Source organism: Notothenia rossii, assembly GCF_949606895.1.
Source record: "Notothenia rossii genome assembly, chromosome: 6".
NCBI lineage: Eukaryota > Metazoa > Chordata > Actinopteri > Perciformes > Nototheniidae > Notothenia > Notothenia rossii.
This window is the reverse complement of record NC_136909.1, coordinates 6591006-6597650: the sequence shown is the minus strand read 5'-3', so window position 1 is coordinate 6597650 and position 6645 is coordinate 6591006.

Sequence of the window (6645 nt, the reverse complement as noted above, 5' to 3'; positions counted from 1 at the left end):
GGAGGCAGAATTGCCCTCAGGCATAATCGAAATCTACGGGACGAGTTGGTATGTTCACAGAATAAGTTCAAACCTAATTCAATTAAGCACTGAATTTCCACGACTGCAAATATAGCAGAAAAGCATTGGGTAGCAATTATATAATCTAGAACTTAATTGTGCGTTTTGTTATTATTTCTTCCTCGACTGCCTCCATCCCTCTGTGACTCTCGCTTACATATACAAACACACAAACAGTGCAGCACACACACCGTGATTGCCCGCTCATAAAACTCACATTGTGTGTGTCGTAAATGGTAATGATGGCAGAAAGTGGCCATTGGTAAGGTCGTTTAGCGTCTCTCCACTCCACGGCCCTCTGCTTTCTTCTGTGTGTTTCTCTCGTATCAAACCGAGCCCTGGAGATGTTTTTTTCCCGGACCAGAGAGACGGCGTCCTAAAATGCCCCTGCTGCTGCTGTTACCATGACAACTCGAAAAAAAAAAAAAAGAAGCCCATCCTGGTCCAAAAATGCCTCCTTGGTTTTGTTAACCTGCCCAGCGAACCTCATCATGAGCTCCGTGAAAGCTGCACCTGCAACAAGCCCCGCGCTGCTCCTACTGTTGTTGTTTACTGGAGAGTGAGTTGTTTGTTGTTCAGTGGGGGATTAACCAATACATTTAAATAATCTAGAGTGGTGTATTTTGCCAGATGGGCTGCTTATTCCTCCCTAAATCTGTTTGGAGTGTCTCTTGCCGAGGAACTTGGTAGGAATACAATCTGAAGAGGCGTTCGGGAGGAAAACACCACGAGGAACACTCCAACAAAATGCACATTTATATAACCTATTCTTATTCCTTCACGCTACAATGCTCACTGATAACCTCTTCTCACAGCGGCACACTGGATCTATTTCAGGACAACTGGAGTCCTTACACTTGAGAATTGCCAGTGAACAAACAATGGCAATGCATCCAGGCTGGTCTAATATACCTGAAAGCACTGGTGTGATGTACAGTGCAGGGATATGGCATACATCGGTTATTTTGGAGAGAGAGGATAGAAATATTTCAGGGAAGTTCTTGATGAGCTATTTCTGGCCACAATGATCTCAGAAATGTAGCCACATAAATTCTGTAAGTAAAATAAGCCGTTGAAATATGTAGAGGAGTTAAATATCACATTATTTCTAAATTGTGGTAAGTTTAAAGGGGCCCTATCAATGTATATCAGTATGTAGTGTTTCTACTTTAAAGAGTCCTCTCCTGCTGATGTTCAGGTGTATATCAGTATGTAGTGTCTCTACTTTAAAGAGTCCTCTCCTGCTGATGTTCAGGTATATATCAGTATGTAGTGTCTCTACTTTAAAGAGTCCTCTCCTGCTGATGTTCAGGTGTATATCAGTATGTAGTGTCTCTACTTTAAAGAGTCCTCTCCTGCTGATGTTCTGGTGTATATCAGTATGTAGTGTCTCTACTTTAAAGAGTCCTCTCCTGCTGATGTTCAGGTGTATATCAGTATGTAGTGTCTCTACTTTAAAGAGTCCTCTCCTGCTGATGTTCTGGTGTATATCAGTATGTAGTGTCTCTACTTTAAAGAGTCCTCTCCTGCTGATGTTCTGGTGTATATCAGTATGTAGTGTCTCTACTTTAAAGAGTCCTCTCCTGCTGATGTTCAGGTGTATATCAGTATGTAGTGTCTCTACTTTAAAGAGTCCTCTCCTGCTGATGTTCTGGTGTATATCAGTATGTAGTGTCTCTACTTTAAAGAGTCCTCTCCTGCTGATGTTCAGGTGTATATCAGTATGTAGTGTCTCTACTTTAAAGAGTCCTCTCCTGCTGATGTTCTGGTGTATATCAGTATGTAGTGTCTCTACTTTAAAGAGTCCTCTCCTGCTGATGTTCAGGTGTATATCAGTATGTAGTGTCTATACTTTAAAGAGTCCTCTCCTGCTGATGTTCAGGTGTATATCAGTATGTAGTGTCTCTATTTTAAAGAGTCCTCTCCTACTGATGTTCAGGTGTATATCAGTATGTAGTGTCTGTACTTTAAAGAGTCCTCTCCTGCTGATGTTCAGGTGTATATCAGTATGTAGAGTCTCTACTAGGACATGTCTCCATTCTTCAATGTTCAAAAAGCTCTTTATTTTTCTCATACTTCCTGTGCTGAAGCACCTCTTTTCACCCTCTGTCAGAAACCAGAGCCCAGTCTGCTCTGATTAGTCAGCTGGCCAGCTCTGTCGTGATTGGTTAACCGCTTAGATATGTCCCGCCCCCTATATAACAGTACAGGAAAGGAGAAACCCCAAAAAAGCTTGGGACCCCTTTTAAAAGAAAGATCAGCAGAGCGTTTTTCTTAGTTTTTTGTTTACTAGAAAGCTCCATGATGCAAACGTCGACGTGCCGTTACACATATTCTCCCTGCATGTTAACATCACTACATGGTAGCTTCTCATTATGTATTCCTGTTCTTGTGCCTCGCTTCATGCGTTCCATGTAAACGATCCAACAGCTCACAAATAATCTCATACACCTGGTACAAATGAATGTGTTCAGTGAACCGTCGCCTCCACCACTACACCCAGTGGATTAGAGCTTCATTTCCACATGCATGAATCCCAAAGAGGAGACGGCTATTACGGATTCAATTCAGAACATATACGGTGATAATGATGCATGATGATATGTCATAAACATGTTATAGCAGGCATAATCATCCGACTTAAAGAAGCTTATTTTAAATGTTCTTTGACAGTGGAAAATTAATACAAACTCCTTCATTTTTAACAGATGTCATCTCGTCCTTTTTGTCTTCAGCATACCCCGAACAATTACATTGTTAACCGTTCTTAAATCATTGCATACACCATAAGTTGTATGCGTTAATAGAGAATCTTGAGTGCATGTATTGTACTTAGTGCGTAAGCTGCTTCTTTTTCTCGCTTACTGTTGCAGCCAACGGTCCATGACATCTTAATTCAGATTCTCCTCCAAAGCCACGTGCAATCCTTTAGTTTCCTCCCTCCCAACACGTTATGACCTTTCCTCCAGGTCCTTGCAGAATACCACAGGCTGCTGCAAGGCTTTGGCTGCGATCAATACTAATCAATTTGCCAGTCTGTTAGCTAATGACAAGCTAAGAACCTGCTGCTCGGAAAAATATGGCTTCCAGAGCTCTTTAATTTGTCATAATAGGAGGTCGGAGGAAGCAAACCCGATTATGTGGCCCTTGGTCTCTGATTCCTCGTGTGTGGCAGATGCCATCTGAAGGCAAGCAACCGGGTTATTTAAGGACGCCCGCTGCCTGTTCCTGTTTATGCTGTCGGGTGGATTTAATTTGGAAAGTGGACCGTCGCTAATCACATTTGTGCGCTAGTTGAACTCTGATGTGTGTGTTTCCCTCAAAACAGGAAAAAAAGTTATGACAAAAATAACACAATAAACAACGTAAATAGCAATCAGGGTTACGGAGTGTAATGTTAAAGGAGACCTACTCTGATTTGGGGCTTTTCCCTTTCCTGTAGTGTCTTCTTCTGTTGATGCATATGGTCTGCAAAGGTCACTATGTAACACTCGTGCTCCTTTCGACTAGCGCTCCAACACATTGTACGTGATAGGCTAAGGGGCGGGACATCTCTAACCGGTTGACTAATCACAACAGAGTCAGCCAGCTAACCAATCAGAGCAGACTGGGCTCTGGTTTCAGACACAGGGTGAAAAGAGGTGCTGCAGCACAGACAGTATGAGAGAAATAAAGAGCTTTTTGAACATTAAAGCATGGAGACATGTCCCAGTAGAGACATTACATACTGATATACACCTGAACATCAGCAGGAGAGGACTCTTTAAAGTACAGACACTACATACTGATATACACCTGAACATCAGTAGGAGAGGACTCTTTAAAGTAGAGACACTACATACTGATATACACCTGAAAATCAGCAGGAGAGGACTCTTTAAAGTGGAGGCACTACATACTGATATACACCTGAACATCAGCAGGAGAGGACTCTTTAAAGTAGAGACACTACATACTGATATACACCTGAACATCAGCAGGAGAGGACTATTTAAAGTAGAGACACTAAATACTGATATACACCTGACCATCAGCAGGAGAGGACTCTTTAAAGTAGAGACACTACATACTGATATACACCTGAACATCAGCAGGAAAGGACTCTTTAAAGTAGAGACACTACATACTGATATATACCTGAACATCAGCAGGAGAGGACTCTTTAAAGTAGAGACACTACATACTGATATACACCTGAACATCAGCAGGAGAGGACTCTTTAAAGTAGAGACACTACATACTGATATACACCTGAACATCAGCAGGAGAGGACTCTTTAAAGTAGAGACACTACATACTGATATACACCTGAACATCAGCAGGAGAGGACTCTTTAACATTATCAGCTCAATGCAGAAAATAACAATCACTCCTAAAGGCGTAGGATAAAAATGGGATTGTTATAAATGTCTTTGATCTTATCAACATCTTATTTTTAGTCTAACCATGTTTCTTTGCATTGTGAACTCTACCTGTCCTTTTAAATATTCTTTTTATTTTCACCCCTTGTGCTATATTGTCCCAGCCCTCACCTGTTCTACGTCAAAGAAAAAAAAAAAAACGATCCATGCTCGGAAACAGTGATTCTTCAACATATTGTCAAAGATGACAAGCTGTGATACATGCATACAAATACAACCAGAGGCTCGTTGGCCTCTTTGATGAATTCCCGAGGCAGAGGCCATCTCTCAGATGGGGTCGGTGGCCGCTGACCAGGTCCAGGACCTTTCAGTTTGAGATGAATAACCGGGTAGAGGAGCTGTGAGCTTGTTCTGGGTTTCTTAGCCTGTCACTTCTCCTTGGACCTCTGCCACAGAGCCGCAGAACAGAGAGCCCATTAATCAAGCCCCAAAGGTTAGGAGCTAAACCCAATTTACCCAGATGCTCCCCTTGTCGCTCACAAAGAGTAATGAATATGTTGCGGGGTGAAACAGGAGGAGCCCAGCTGAGAAACTGTTTGAGTCTTTCTGAGCAATGTAACGTGGTTCATCTGCGGCCGACTCATTCCCAAGAGGGATTTGTTTCCGGATTGTTTTCTCTTGCTTTACTCGTCATAAAGCAAAAGGGGATCAAAGTGAATATAGAGTAAATATAAACACGGTCTGATTCGGTTTGAAGTTACCGAAACAAATGTGCTCTGAAGTCTAGAGGCTTAAATATTCATCAAAAGCAGACGGAGACAGACCAGAATCTCACTCTGTTGTTACATATCAGCGAGAGGAATCAGCCTGCTTATTATTCATGTCTGTGACTTTAGAAATGATATTATGTATACATAAGGGCACCCAGTATTTAACACCTCAAAAACAAACACAGGGCTAACGGCTATTGTCTCGCTTTAATCTACAGTTACAACTTGACTTCAATCATGACTGAAGATAACTGTAGGCCATTTTAGATCTGCAGTCTGAAGAGTTTAGCATTTCCTTGTTTTGCTGAGCTGTGAAACTAAACCATAAATTAGCATTAGCTTAGCATCAACACTTCTTATCCATACGATGTTATGTTCTCAATTGTTTGGTGTGATTCAAAAAGGTTACGTGTCAATATTGTTGCAGTACAGTTGTTAATATTCCCCTGAGTGTGCATGAAGCAATGACCCCCCCGCAAAGTACTAAGGGTTGACCTTTTCAAAGACAATCACTGTATTCTGCGTTCCATACACCATCTTGTTAGGATCTGTAATATCATCGTCCTGATTTAAAAGCACCCTTGAGTGAGACATTCATTTTGTAATGCACTAATCATTGTCATTTAAACATAACTCAGGCTTTCATAACAGTGCTGCAGATCTCCCGTGATCCTCTCCCCGCCCTTCAGCTGTCTCCTGGTGTGTCATGCGTCTGCAGAGAGCGTCCTGTCACTGCCGTCAGCTTCCTCTCACCAAGAGAATCCAATGACTTTCCCCTCATCCATAATTGAAAGGCCCTGCGAGGTGCCTGGAGCTGAAATGAATTAGCTGGAGGTATTAATAGCCATCTAAAAATACAGCTGCAGGTCTATTTGCAGGGGCCCTCAGAGGCAAGGTGTTCCTGCTATTAGAGGCATTTGAAATTGTAACCCTGGTTTAAGATATTCTGTGAAGTGACAAATATGGGTAATTATAGGGAAGCTTTAACGATACATTCTGTTTTTTACGGTAGGTTATGCATACGATTTGTCTTGCATCCATTTAATAAATAATAATAACAGTTGTATTTATTTATTATAGCACCTTACACAGAAATATAATTCACAAAGTGCTTCAAAAGTAAGATCAAAAGTTCAAATTAAGACCACAGAAACATTAATACAATAACCACGAGGCAGAAATGTGAGGTTAACATCAAAACAAAACACAGACCACGTGGAGTCCTGAAAAGAACAAACATAATAACAGAACACATCACACACATTTCAGAATAATATCATTTATAAAAAATATAAATCTGTTCCACTATTTGTTGTAAATGTGTATCTACGTGCTTACTTTGATGTATGTATAATAATAATAATAATACATTACATTTATAAAGCGCTTTTCCTGGTGCTCAAAGCGCTTAATGAGTGTGTGTGCATGTATGTAGGCATGTGTAGGAAGAATTG